Here is a 16,139-nt window from a genome sequence, read left to right as displayed (position 1 = left end):
TATTATTTTTGAGCTGGAGATTGAACTCAGGAGTGCTTAGCCACTGAGAAACATCCATCCCATTTTTATTTTCAGACTCTAAATTGCTTAGGGCCTCACTAAGTTGCTGAGGCTGGCCTCGAACTTGCAATTCTCCTGCTTTAGCCACCTGAGTCACTGAGATGATAGGGGTATTTGTGGGATTCATCCATATTAAGGCATCCACCTTAAGAGAGGAATATAAATTTTAAAAAGTGAAGGGATTCCACCTCTGAGCACTGGAATACTCCAACATCTGGAAGGTAAGAGAAGCAAGAGTTGCTAAGACTAATATAGAGTGTCTGGTGAGATGAGAGGAAAACTTGGAGTCAATGGTACCATGGCCAAGAGAAAAGTACTTGGAGAAGGGAAATGATGCTGTGGACTGAAACCTCTGAAACCATGAGCCAAAATATATCTTTCTTCATCTAAGCTGAAAAATAAAAAGAAGAAGAAGAAGAATAGTGATCAAAAATTGTTAAGCTATGGATGAAGAACAGGTCATATGTATGCTGTTGAATTTGACATCATGGAAGTCATTGACAACTGGTACTTCAAAGAACAGAATGGGAAGTGATGTAATGAAGCTTGCGATGCAAACATCTAGGTCCAAAGTTAAAAAAAAAAAAAAAAATTAAGGGAGCCAGGTGTGGTGACGCACACCTGTAATCCCAGCAGCTTGGGAGGCCCAGGCAGGAGGATGGAGAGTTCAGAGCCAGCCTGAGCAACTTAGTAAGGCCTTAAGCAAATCACTTAAATAAAATATAAAAATGGGCTGGGGATGTGGCTCAGTGTTTAAGTGCTCCTGGGTTCAATCTTGGTACCCCTGCCCTCCCCCCCCCAATTAAGTGATCTAGGGAACATGGAATCAAAGAAGGGTTTTGAGATAGTAAATACTATATATCACATTTCTGTGGTGTATGATGGTAGGAAAAAGACAGTGAAGAGGGAAAATGGGGATACAGAAAGATGTGTGGATGAGGACTATGAGAAAGTGAAAGAGGATGGAATCCAGAGCACAGTGAAGATGCCCATGTCAGTTAGGAGCGGAAATACTTTAATTCTATCAAGAAGAAAAATAGCTGTGGGGTTGGTAGGTGAACTTGGTGAGGGACAGGAGAGTTCTGATCTTCCACAAAGAGCTCCTTTCCCACATGCTCCCCTACTATCACTAATCAGTCTTACTGATCTTTTAAAAAAATAATTGAAGACATGTACTTGCATTGCATTTGTTTATAATTTTTAGGGATGTAGAGACATTTTGCCTATGTGTATTGGCCATCTGGGATTTTAAAACTTGTTCCTCAATTTGTATTTGTTGTTTTTTCATTCAAAAGTAGCTTCCTGTTTTTATCACATAAACAATAACTTGGATGGAAGCAACATTCTTGGGTGCTTTAAATGTAGATATTTTTCTCACTATCTTCTGTCTTAAAACACTGTGGATGTTAAGTGTGAAATTAGTCGTGGTACTATCTTTCTTCTAAATGAATGCTTTCTGGAGGTGTTTTGTTTTTGTTTTAATCCTTGGATTTTAGAACTCCATGAGGAATCACTAGAGAAAAACCCTAAGATCCCCTGTCTTTTTACCTGGTGGGTGTGGTCCCACCAGGTCTCATATAGGCATGTGGTTCTACTGCCTCTGGCTGCAGGATTTCAACAAGGACTCCCAAGGCGGAAACCTCCACTCCTGACATCTCCAGGTACAAAAGATTCCATTCAAGTTAACAGATTTTTTTTTTTTTTGAGGTACCTGGCATTGAACTCAGGAGTGCTCTATCAATGAACTACATTCTTAATCATTTTTAAAAATTTATTTTGAGACAGGGTCTCACTATGTGTCTGAGACTTGCATCTAACTCAGGATACCCCTAACCTCAGCCTCCCAAATTACTGGAAATACAGGCATGTGCCACCACACCCAGCTGCAGATTTGCTCTTAAGAATCTGGATCTTCAGCTGGGTGGTACACACTTGTCATTCCAGCAGCTAGGGAGGCTGAGACAGAAGGATCATGAGTTCAAAATCAGCCTCAACAACTTTAAGCAACTCAATGTAACCCTGTCTCAAAATAAAAATACAAAAAGGAATGGGGATGTGGCTCGGTGGTTAGGCACCCCTGGGTTAAATCCCTGGTACCAAATAAACAAAAACCAAAAACAAAACAAAACAAAAAAGAATCTGGGTCTTCAAGCATGAAAGGGGATTCATAGTACAGGCCCTTACTTTAGCCCGTATGCTCCTACTATAAGAGGACATTGGAGAGGAGGCTACCACAGTTCCTCCCTTTGCATACCATCACATATTAGTGTTCTTTTACAAATGGCAGTTTCTTATTATCAAGTAACTTTTTTGAAAATCTGAACTGTGCTTTGCAGAAATTCTCCTATTTATGTGATATATTTGCCTTAAGCCTTGATCATTATAATAATTTTTATAGTATTCCTTCATGGCACCCTTTGAAACATCTTTGGTTAACCTCATCAGTACTGCTATATGTGGGGCACGGGGGGAGGGGGCGGCGAATGCCTAACCCTAGTTGTGCTGCCCTGATACCCAACAGATGCCCATAATCTCAAGCTCAGCCTCTCTATCAGCAAATTGCCAGAGAAAGCTTTGCTTTTCTCAATATTTTCTGCTAAATGCTAGCCGTGGGTGCAGCTGCTGTTCTCTCCCTCTCCCCCTCTTTTTACATATATATCTTAGGTCTTTATTCTGGTCTCTGTTGCAGTCTCTACGGGATCAAGATATTCTCATTTGGAAAGATAAATAAACCTAGGAATAGGTACAAATCACAGTATTGTATGAGATTTTATTGTTGACTTGATATGCAAGACAATACAAGAATAATCTCCATAAATCCATGCATCTACCTCACCTGATTCTTAAAGATGTACCTTTTGATCATGATTAACATGTTTCTTCTACAAAAAATATACATATATATATATTATGTATATACATATATACATACATATATGTACATGTATACATATATATACATATGTGTGTATGTGTGTGTGTGTGTGTGTGTGTGTGTGTATAAAATCTCCTTTAGCAAATACATGTGCTGTGGTTTGAGGCAAAGGGAGGGGAATTTTAAAGTCCTTTCTTTGGGAAAGGTATTTTTTTCTGCTTGGATTTCTGATCACTGCTCAGAAACATAGTCTGCCACTTCCTGTGTAACACTGGGCTCAATTACTTAACCATACACATGCCCAATATCACAGGAATAAGAAAAAATATTTAATTATATATAACTGAAATACTTTTGCACCTAAAGAGAAACAATGATAGGAAAGGCAGTGTCATGAAAAGGCACATAAGAGAAGATGTGGAGTCGCAGAAAGTCCACAGGAAAGGGTGTGACACTCAGCAGTGGTTCCCACTTATAAGTAGAGTGGCCAAAAGGTACAACAAAGTACCTGCTGTGGGCTAAACTATTTCCCCCTCTACTCCAAGTACATGTGTTGAAATCTCACCTTTGAAGCTCAGAATAGAAGTGTATTCGGAGATAGGGTCTTCACAGAGGTCATTAAGGTTAAAATGAGCATAGAGTCTAATTTGATATGCTAGATATCCTTAAAAAAGGAAGAAATATGTACATACATGTGTGCATGGGACAACATAATGACAAAAGGAGAAGACAGCCATCTGTGAGTCAAGGAAATGGTCCCAAAAAAGATCTTCCCATCAAAGCCCTTAGAATAAATCAACACTGCTGACAGATACCTTGATCTAACCTCCAGACTTGTGAGACAATAATGTTGTGCTCTTCAAACCACCGGTCTATGGCACTTTGCTATAGCTGTCCTAGCAAAATAACATAGACAACACCTTAGGGTTTTTTTTTTTTAAAGAAACATTCCCAGTTGTTTCATAGAAATTTATAAATTAAGTAATAAGAACAATAGTGTTATTTATAATTGATTGAATATTTGCAATAAAGTACATGTAATGCTCTATGCAATGTCTAGCATGATAACTACCACAGAGTAGAGTAATCATTCTTACTTATTTTCTCTTATTTATTGCAAGGAAAAGGTGTTGAAGTGAAAATATGCTGTAATGAACAGGGAGAAATGTAAAAATATAGGAAGAAAAAAAGATTGCTCAAAATAGGAAAAAGAACCTAATCCATTCAAAGAAGAAGGGAAGTATGTCAGAGACTCCTTATAACAGAAAGCAGACACTGAAGCAGTGGTAAGAGACCAGTTAGTACCCAGAGTCCAGGGTGAGCAGGGAGAATGTTAGAGTACTTTGTAGAGTTATTTGGCTAGGACTGTCGCAATGTATCTAAGCTTTTATTTCCGTGGAAACCTATAGTTTCCGTAGTATTTATAATTGTTTAAACAATATTAATAGCAAAGGTTATCATGAAGTCATATGTAATATTATGTTGACTGGATTTTTATTTCCTTTTTTGCTTTCTGAGTTACTGACATATTATTGCAGCAAAACATATGTAGGGTCAATTCAAGCTGAATAGTTATTAGAAACCATGATAACAAAAGTCATTACACTGCAGTTCAGTTTTGACAGTAAAATTTCTGCAACATTATCACAAATCCTCATGCATTAGTGCAATGATCCTTACTATAGTTTCATATTAGAATCAAAAGATTGCTGTAGCATGCTTGATACAAAAAGTCAAGCAAGCCAAATTCTTTTCTGCTTTTACAGATAACATTTTTGTTCTTTTTCTATGTACACCATGCAGATAGTAGCTTTGTTTTATATACTTTTCTTTATATGCTATGAGTATATTGCATATATCTTTAAAATGAGAAAATTACCTTAAAAGTCTACAGAAATGCTGACTCTCTGCTCAGAGGAATTAATTGTAAAATGATTTAATATCTGATAGAATCTCACAAAATTCTGAACACCATGTTATTCACTGCATTATCATTCTTTTTCTCAGGTAAGGTGTCGACTGAGTGTATGTGGTTGGTTTAATCAGTATTTACTATGTGTAACAGTATAATATTTTATAAATAATATGATTTTACAAATAATATTTGTCATATTCAGGATTACTCTGTTAGGAAAGCTCTGACGGTCACCCTTCAATTTACAAAGGGAAAAGATTTTTAATGTCTATCTAATCACAATATTTTATTGTATCACTATAAACAAAATCTTAAAAAGTTAGAATATGTAGCTAAATTGCATATATATTTACAATTTATATATAATATATTTAATATACATATATATTTATATTTGAGATAATGTTAGTTTACCCATGATCTATTTTAAGAAAACAGAGGAAAATATAACTAGTTCCTAGCAAATGAGTTAAGGAACCTTCAAAAATCAAGTAGCTTCTTCGTTAATAGGAGAATCACGTTAATGCAGATATACACAGAATATGGATAATTAGAGCACATTTCACTTTATGTGAAATACATTTTCTGGTAATTTGGAGACAGATAAAATTTTAGTTAGCTGAGTACAACTGAAGTGATTGTGGGACTTACTATATTACTAGAGACACTCACCAGGTAAGAATGCTTAGAAAATAAAAATAATCATCCCAGTGAGCTGAAAATGAATTGTCCTCCCAAAGACAAACAGTAACTAAATCTTTTTAATCATTGCATTGTTTATATGTTTGTTGTTAAAAAAATTATTTCACTGAGCTACTCTGTTGTCTTAGTAAAGTCAGTAATGATTCACAAAAGTGACAATTTTACAATATATCTGGACTTCATAAAATCTTTCTTAATAAAAGATAACCAAGTTCATTCCTATAATGATTTCATTGTCATGGTAGAGATTATGTTACAATTGGTATACAAATAGGGAAATTAACACCAATTTTGAGCCTCATCCTTTCTTTATATATACTAACCAATTGGTCAAATATGTTGCATAATCTCATTGAATAACATAAAAATATAATTAAAATATATGCAACACTATGTCCAATTGTTTTTCTGAGATCTTTACATGAGTTAATTCAGTTGTTAGTGGAATTTTATGAAGTAGGTTCTATTATTCTTATTTTATAGATAAGAAATCATAGGCTCAGAGAGGTAAATGACTTGCTTAAATCACACCTAGTAAGAAGCAGAGCAGGATTCAAACCACAGCAGTCCAGCTCCATATTAACCTGTACTGCCTACTCACAATCAGATCTTTGTTGAAAACACTCTTGGTACACATTTTATAATATTTCCTAGAGAAAAGGGTGTATAAATATTAAGATTCTTACTATATATCATCAAATTTTTCTCCATAGAGACCATTTCAAATTCAGTATCACCACCAGGAAAACTGCAAATTTTAGTTCTTCCCCAAAATAGGCATTATAATTGAAATACCTTTTGCTAATAGACTGGATGAATACATACTATTGTGCTGTTTTAATTCATATTTCTTTGGTTATTATGGATGTTTCCCTCCCTTTCATTCATAAACTGCTTTCTATTTATTTTAATATTCAATAAAGACAAGACAGAAGCAATACCTATTTGAAGACTTTTTCCATTGTTTTGTTAGAGAAGTGATCTTTTAAATGGGTTAGAATAGCACTCCATGTCGTGAAAATGTAAGTTCATGGATAACACAGATGTTTGGAATATTTTCCTATATTTTTAAGCTTACAGACATTTTAATTTTAATGTTACTCTTTAGGTTTTCTTGCTTGTCACTACGTTGATAAAAACTTTCTTTACACCTAAATCAGATATTAAACTCCACTTTATGTTTATATTCAACTCTTTAGTGCATTTGTATTTATTGATCTGATATGAGGTAGTATTTATTTGTATTTTCAAAAATATAGATTAGGCCTTATACCACTTTGTTATAAAATAATGTGACATTTATTTAAGTTTCTACATTCTATGTAAATAATTGTTTCGTACATTAGAACTTCTAGGCTTTCTGTGTGACAACATTAAACTTTCTGTCACTTTTGTAACATGTCATAGCTTATTGCAGCTTTTTTTGTTTCAGAAAAAAACAGAACATGTGTGCTCCCCTTATTTTCTCCATATTTCTTATATTTTCATGTTTCAGTGTAGAATTATTTTATCATCAGAATCCAAAAAAATATTATTTTGATTTATTTGGAATGATTCAGAATTATAAAATTAAGATGCCAGATCCCATCAAATGAAAATATTGAGTATTTCATGGCATGTGCTATCTCCTTATCTTCTCTATCTGTAAAATTACAGATTCTCCATGAAGGTTATAATGTCATATTTCCTATTTGAATATTTCTAGGAAATTTTTGCTATGGGTCTTATAAATAGGATATATATCTTATAAATAGAATATATATATGTGTGTAACAAAAATATATATTGAATTTATAATATATATATTCTAATTAGTGTAGGAAGTATGGGACCTGTACAGTGAGCCCCATTTAGCCCTTTTATCATTGCTAACTTTATCTTTCATACCTGGTCAAATATATTTGCATATTAATGAATTCTATTCCTTGGCCCCCTGTCATATTTACCTGGCCTTTAGGTATTTACCATAGTTCAATTTTTTACACCTATTTGTTTTACTTGATGCTTATGATTATGCCACTATTACCCCATGCATCTGTCCTCTCCACTCATAATTCATCCCATATTCTTAGGTTACATCAGCTGTTTAATATCTATCATGGTCTAAAAGGTCATTTTATGATTATATAGCCACATCAAGATTTGATACAAGAAATGAGGGGCATATATTTATCTAAAGCATAATATGAATACTAGAAGCCCTATGTTCTACATGTAGAATATATACTTTGTGAAAAACTGTTCTAAGTGGTTTATATTTAAAATGTATAGAGTGGTTGAGGAAAGTAAATAAAAATATATTAAAAGCTAAGAAAGCAACTAGACATAGTATATGCTTTATAAATGTTAACTATTGCTATATATGTTTCTTAAAACAGTCCCTCTGGGAAGACATTAATATTTCATGCTTTCAGAAGTGCAGAGGGTTGTCCATGGGTACTCTACCCCACCTTCAATAAGAGTTAAATTCTAAAGGAAAAATAATGACTAAACAAAATATTTAGTATATAAATATGCATTTTCCATGTTAATACTTATTGCTCATAAGATAGATCTTTGTAGATTAGGGGAAAAATGATTACAAAAGCAGGTATAATATACAAGTATCAGGCAATTGTAAGTAGAAAATATGTATCACAGGAGTTGTGTGCACTGAATATTTGTTTCATTGGAATTTAAAAATGGATTTTGAATAATAAAAACAATATTATTTCATTTCAGAGTTTACTGTGGAATTCTTTTTAAAGTTCAGCATCTGACTACAAATGGAGTCAAAAGAACATAACCTATCCATTAGAAAATATTACTAGTTTTTCTAGGCTTTACAGATAATACAAGCAATCAGCAGAATTTTATGAAAGTGCAATTTGTGACCTGAAATTTCCTCCTAGTCTACATAGAATATATTTGCCAATGTTTAATCTAATAAATACTATGTTAATGAGTTTTAAATACATTTCCTAATAAGAAACGAAATTTAAAATTAGCAGAGCTGACAAATTGTCTTAAAATGTAATTTCTCAGAATTTTTAATATGGAATTACAATTTAAATTGTTAAGGATATAGATATGGTATAGTTTGCAGTGTTTCATATTACATTTATATCACCTAATTATGAAATATATGTTATCAGAGCATCTTAATCTCAGCTATGTTAACATTTTGGGCTGGAGAGTTTTGGAATGTGTGCACAGGCACTTCAGAGTGAGCTATCCTATGCATTTTAGGATGTTTAGTAGCATCCTGGTCTCTAGCCCCAAGATGCTAGGAGCAACAAAAAAGGCCTACAAATGTCAGATATCTAGGTCTCTTCTGCGGGACAAAATAATCCTCTGTGGAGGACTACAAGATATATATGTATATATGAAATATATATATATGAAAAATATAAATATATGAAACACACACATATATAAATTCTTTTCCTTGAATGTCTTTAGTATATCGATGATGTATCATCATCATATTCCATAAATCACTGTTAAGATGTTTCTAACATCAAAAATTTGTTCAATGCTAAGCAACTCCACCAGAACATCCTTTCAAAGTTGCATGAAAGATCCATAAATCTGCAATTCACTTCAAACTGGTGCTGCACTGAGGAATTGGTTTGATTTAAGCCAAGTTTACTTCTCTAAAGTACTAGCCGGGAATAAACTCCAAGTTCTCAGGGTTGCCCTCAGAATGTGTGGACAATGGAAAGGAGAGTCATTATTGATCAAACAACAGACCATCAGTTGTCTGCCTTGTGTGGCTCCTGAGACACAAAAGCTCCTTGAAGAGCTCTTCTGAGAAAGAGGACAATAGGAATTTAATGGAAGCTTCTCAAGTATGAAGTATGGAAATTGCTTTAGAAAAAAAAAATGTGTATGAGTGTGCGTGGGTGTGTATGTTCTAAGAAACAGAGAGCAAAGCAGTATATATGTGCACATACAGGCCTGTCTTCTAAGAAACAGGTAGAGATTCCGACAGGGTCTTCAAATAGCTGTTTTAGGAAAAAACTATTAAAGTATATTTTGTAGAAAAGGAATGAATTTTTGTCTACATATACTGAAACAAGTCAACAGAAATCACCATCGAAAGCACAATTTTAATATATGCAAGATAATAGGAAACACATAAAAAAAGGAGAAATAAAACAACTTTCATATTTCTTTAGGAAAATAATTTTATTTATTGCTAGAGTAGACTAATTCCTCACCAGATCAAATCAATTGGAAGAAATCATGTTTGAAAACTGATGAAAGAGGTAAGAAAAAAGCTAAGTCAATTTATAGGTAGGAGTTTTTAAGAGCAAAAGGTGGAATTTCACCCAATCAGATCAGGCAGTGTAGATGAAGCCAGAATTAAAGACCAGCAGTTAGTATAGATAGGTGATCCTGGTCGGATAGAGAGAATGGAGGCCAGTTTGGGTCTGGGAATTAAATGTTAATGCCTTCACAGCCCTTCCTCCACTCTTTATCAAGATAACCTGACCCTGCTCCAATCTGTTGCTAAGGTAACCTGTCCCAGGGATTGTCCCCTCCTACAGGGAGTTGTAAAATTGTTAGTTAATGCACCCTGGGCCCCCTTCCTGCCCAGATCACTCCACCTTGGCCCCTCCAGCCCACCTGTTTCTCACCTTTTAGCCATCCCACAAAACATCTCCTGGGTCTAGTTACTAAAGCAGGAAGGAGATAGATAAGGGAGAAGAGAGCAGGAGAACAAAGAAAATCTATGATGTATAAAAGAGGCAGAACACTCTCACTTCTTGGAATCCAGGATGCCAGCTTTGGACTCCTTCTCCCTCCTGAGAGAAGTCTGTATTGCATCTTTTTTCAATAAACCCTGCTTTATATGCTTGCCTCAGCATGCTTCTCTAATGTTCTACTTCAACATGTGAGAAAGCAGAACTCGTCACCAGTAACTGGCCGTGTCATAGATTAAATAACAAAATTATTCTTTCCTGGGTGGGGTGAAGAGACAATGCTTCAGAGCTCTGGTTTCATGCTATATTCTAGGAAGGAATCCCCTGGACTGTGGGGTGACAGCTTCCACATGGAGTCTGAGATGAGGTGGCACATTCCTATGCAGTGTAATAGGTGATTAATAATTTATTTTAAATAACTCAGTGAATAAATAAATGAATAAATGTATAATGTCTGAATTCTATGATGCCGGGAAGTGTCCCCCCAGAGCCTGGCACACTTCACTACAGACAGTCCTCAGACTCATGTCCCTGTGTGATTCCTTCACAAGCTCACATCACTTAATGATGATGTTCCTACCCAAGCACACCCATGACAGTTACTCTGATTACATCCAGCTATTTGTTCACTCACACTATCAAAAAAAAAAAATAATAATCATAGCACATGTCCATCTATAGTCTGATGGAGAAAGTATTTGAAACTTAGTTAAAACAACTATGTCCTAGACTAAGTTTACTTCTACTTAACTGTATATGTGGTAAATCACCAAGGTACTCTGCTCCTCCCAAAGTTCCTCAACCATAAAATTATTTTTTAAAAAGGAAGGCAACATTTCTTTTTAAAATGTGTTCCTTTTAAATAGACATGACAGTAGAGTGTATTTTGGCATATTATACAAACATGGAGTATAACATCTCATTCTTGTTGTTGTATACAATGTGGAGTTACACTGGTTGTGTATTCACATATGAACACACTAAAGTTATGTCCAATTCATTCTACTGTCTTTCCTATTCCCTCCCACCCCACCTCCCTTCCCTTCATTCTCCTTTGTCTAATCCACTGAACTTCCCTCCCCACTCCCCTTAATGTGTGTTAGCATCTGCGTATCAGAGAGCATATTCGGCCTTTGGTTTGTTGAGATTGGCTTATTTCCTTCCTTTAACATAATGGTATCCAGTTCCGTCCATTTACTGGCAAATGCCATAATTTTATTCTTTATGGCTGACAATATTCCATTGTGTATGTATACCACAGTTTCTTTATCCATTCATGAGTTGAAGGGCACTAGGTTGGTTCCATAGTTGAGCTATCGTGAATTGAGCTGCTATAAACATTGATGTGGCCGCATCACTGTAGTATGCTGATTTTAAGTCCTTTCGGTATATGCTAAGGAGTGGGATAACTGGGTCAAATGGTGGTTCCATTCCATTCCTTATACTGCTTTCTGGAATAGCTGCACTACTTTGCAGTCCCACCAGCAATGTCTGAGTGTACCTTTCCCCCCCACATCCTCACTTACATTAGTTGTTACTTGTATTCTTAATAATTGCAATTTCTGATTTCAGTAAGGTAGAATCTCAGTGTAGTTTTAATTTGCATTTCTCTAATTGCTAGTGATGTTGAACATTTTTCATATATTTATTGACAATTTGTATTTCTTCTTCTGTGAAGTGTCTGCTCAGTTCCTTTGCCCATTTATTGATTTGGGTTATTTCTTTTTTTCTTTTTTTTTTTTTTGATGTTACATTTTTTGAGTTCTTTAGGATATCCTCGAGATTAATGCTCTATTTGAGATGCAGGTGGCAAAAGATTTTTCTCTCATTCTATAGGCTCTCTCTTCATGTTCTTTATTGTTTCCTTTGCTGTGAAGAAGCTTTTTAGTTTGATATAATCCCATTTATTGATTCTTGATTTTACTTCTTACACTTTAGGAGTCTTGTTGAGGAAATCAGTTCCTAAGCTTACATAATGGAGATTTGGACTCAATTCTTCTAGTAGGTATAGGTTCTCTAGTCTAATGCCTACGTCCTTGATCTACTTTGAGTCGAGTTTTGTGTAGGGTGAGAGAAAGGGATATAATTACATTTTGGTACATATGGATTTCCAGTTTTTGAAGCAGCATTTGTTGAAGAGGCTATCTCTTCTCCAATATATGTAATTGTGCCTTTGTTTAGTATGAGATAACTGTATTTTATGTGGGTTTGCCTCTCTGTCTTCTATTCTGCACCATTGGTCTTTACGTCTGTGGTACCAATACCACACTGTTTTTGCTACTATAGCTCTGTAGTATAATTTAAGGTCTGATATTGTGATGCCTCCTGCTTCTCTTTTCCTGGGGAGGATTGCTAAGGCTATTCTGAGCCTCTTATTTTTTCAACTTGATCTCATGACAACCTTTTCTATTTCTATGAAGAACATCATTAGAATTTTAATAGGAATTGCATTAAATTTGTAAGGCACTTTTGGCTGTATGACCATTTTGACAATATTACTTCTGCCTATCCAAAAAACATGGGAAATCTTTCCATATTCTAAGGTCTTTTTCAATTTCCTTCTTTAGTGTTTTGTAGTTTTCATTGTAGAGATCTTTCACCTCTTTTGATATATTCATTCCCACTTTTTTTTCGAGGCTACTGTGAATGGAATAGTTTTCCTAATTTATCTTTCAGTTCATTCATCACAGATGTATAGGAATGCAATTGATTTATGGTTGTTAATTTTATAGCCTGATATTTGCTGAATTAATTTATGAGTTCTAGAAGTTTTCTGGTATAGTTTTTTGGGTCTTCTAAATATAGAATCATGTTGTTGGCAAACAGAGATAGTTTGAGCTCTTCTTTTCCTATTCTCATCCCTTTAATTTCTTTCTCCTGTCTAATTGTTCTGGCTAGAGTTTCCAGGACTATGTTGAATAGAAGTAATGAGAGAGGGCATCAAAAGGCAACATTTCTAACGATGCTTCTAGTTCATAGGTTTTACATTTGAGAGTTATGAAACCTATCTAAAATCCCTGTGTGAATCAAATTTCTTCTTATATAGGTTGTCCTTTCTTCTGAAAACTGTCACTGAAAAAAGTGGCTCCAATGAGATATAATTGGGGAAATACTTAGTGGATCAAACAATCATTTTTCAGATGGACACTGGATAAATTATACATATTGTATAATTCATGTGGATTCTGTAAAGTTTTGTAAAATATGATGAGACATGTATCAGACTGTTTAATTAATGTTACAGTAAAGAGGTAGTATTAGGATTAGGAAATGGCTTGGATGTAAGAAAAACTTGAGTTGCATTCCCAATGCAATCTCCCTCTGGATGATCTTATGAGACATTCAATCTCAGTTACACATCTTATATAGGGGATGAGGATGATAATAACAATTATTGTTTCCTTTGCTCTGAAATTTTTTTTCAGTTTTATTGAAGGGAACAATGTTTGCAAATTTTACAATATAAATACCTGGTCCACATACATGCTTATAAAATGCTGGCTGACTCTGTGATCATTTATATTCCCTTCATTTAAAAGCACTGGGATTTGAAGTATACAAGAGTTAAACTCTATAAGTGGTTTATGAAAAAAATTTAAAATGTTTTTAACCAGTTTGGAAAGAGATCTGGTTTTTAGCCAACAGACCACATCGACATTTGCATGCTGGCTTAACTTATCTTTCTTTGCGGGCTGAAGAATTTCAGGTGGCATTTCAAACAAATACATGATGATTTCATCAAAATATTCATGGATATTTTTAAAGGAAAATATAAAAATTATATTTTAAAGCACCTTATTAAAATAATAAAAATGTCTATATTCACACAGAAGTAAAACCTGTTTTTCAGATTCTTTCCTTCATTCATTTCTGGTGTTATTTGTAATTTTGACATTTGAGAAGTTTCAGATTGGATTCTCTTCTATCGTTACCCATGAACAGGGCAAATAAGGGTTTTACATAATTGCTTTTGCCTGTTTCTGATTTTTAAAGGGGAAAATATCTATTGCTGCAAATTTTAAAAGTACAGGATAGTATCAAGAAACACACAAATAAAGCAAACACAATACTATCACCGAGAATAATATTATAGCATTCTCACATTTGAAACATCTGCATGTAGAATCGTAGTAAGGAAAGGGACATTACTTTTAATTTGTTTTACTCTTCCATCAGGCTTTCCTTGCTACTCTTAGCCTAATAATACAAAGAAGTATAGAAATGTGTGATTTTTGTAGAGAGAGAAATATCCCCTCAGAAGTGCAATAATTACAACATAATTATTTATCACAAAAAGAAGGATTCAGGTTCAGAAGCAATGAAATCAATATAAAACAGGAAAAATACACACAAAATTCTCAAGACTAAGATCCATTTTATCTGACAAAGGAATTCAACAAGGGAATCAGTGCTTGAATGATGCTTTTGTGTACCCCAAAATAAACTGGCCAGAGGACTAAAACCTACATACACAGGAAATGCTGCAATATCAAAGAAATGGACGAAAATTTTAAAGGGTTTTCTCCTTTTTTGATGGCCAAATTCCGTCCTGTAAGCAGTGCATTAGACGCTAATGACATACGATTTCTCACTGACAGATTTAACAGCATCAATAAGGCCTCTCTGTCCATTGCAGCAAATTGATCCTACATGACACTGACAAGGGCAGCCTGCACTTAATGACCTCCATCGCTGAAGGATGGAAATGAAAAATGATTGGAAGTCCAAATAAATCTTTGAAAGTTTCCCTGAAACAGGTGTGCTGAAAGGGATTCGTCTGAGGGATCACAAACATAAACCGGATCTCCTAACATTCTCCATTGTCTGCTCATGCCAAGGTCTCATTCCTTGTCAAGATTTGCTTTAATTTAACAAAAATGTGGTCATGACAATTTTGTCCTAACTATGGCAATAGAATGCCAGGAAAATACATGACTCTTCACTATTTATGCAGAAATCTAATATGTTTGTCATTGGCCACCAAAGGATTCTATGTAAATGAGAAACAAAAGTTCATACAATTAGTTTTTGTCTTCCCCTTGATTAGAAAAGAAAATAAGAGATAGAAATTGATCATTTTTCTTCCCCAATGACCAGAAATGCATAGAATGTGTTTAACTGCAATAATAATGTTAAATGCTTGAAATGACTGGATATATTTATTCCCCATGGATGCAGAGATACTTTTTCTTTGAACCCTGCACCATGGTTTGAGGACAATAGGATTTGGGCAGATAGTTGTTTTCTTCATTCTTTTCTGAACACATTTACTTCTTGATCTACCTTCATCTCCTACTGTTTCAACACAAATTTGTAAGAGGAAAAAATACACCCTTTTATTTTCCAGGTATAGGCCAGAAACTTTGACTCTCATCTGAGCAGATGGATGAGAAACAGAGGGGAGTTGACAAGCAGCTACAAGCAGCATACCAGATGAATGCCACGGTCACTTACAGCCACACAGCATCCTTTTATTTTCCAACTAACTTACTATGAGTGTCATTTTTTTTTTTAAATTCCTGAACAATTGCTTGTTTAGGTAAATTTTTACACATGAGAAAACTGAGGTTGGAAAGGTTCAGTAACTCACCAAAATCACTGAGTTCATGATGGGGGAGTCTATGTTCAAATTTCATCCTTCTGCTCTCCCAGTATTCACAAGAATAAGAGGTAAGTGTAGCACCAGAATTCTAGACTATAATGTATAGAGCAGCAGCATGGGCAATACCCACAGGAGAAAAGACACAGTGTACTGGTTGTTGTACCTAGGTAGATTATTTAAAAAAATCATGCCTCTATTTTTTAAAATTCAAATCCTGGGGGGGGGGGGGGGCAAAGATTGAAAGAAAATAACTATATCTTGCCACTAAGTAACTAAAAAACATGGAGGGAGTAGCTA

General features: G+C 34.7%; 1 protein-coding gene across 1 annotated transcript in view; it reads right to left on the bottom strand.

Moving 5' to 3' along the window:
- The window catches only part of Ccdc178 (coiled-coil domain containing 178), a 349,129-nt gene that overhangs the window by 112,681 nt on the left and 220,309 nt on the right, over window positions 1-16,139 (bottom strand). The gene's annotated exons all lie outside the window — the stretch shown is intronic.

This window comes from Callospermophilus lateralis, chromosome 17, assembly GCF_048772815.1.
Source record: "Callospermophilus lateralis isolate mCalLat2 chromosome 17, mCalLat2.hap1, whole genome shotgun sequence".
In the NCBI taxonomy this organism is placed as follows: Eukaryota; Metazoa; Chordata; class Mammalia; order Rodentia; family Sciuridae; genus Callospermophilus; species Callospermophilus lateralis.
This window is presented reverse-complemented; position numbering and strand designations above follow the sequence as displayed.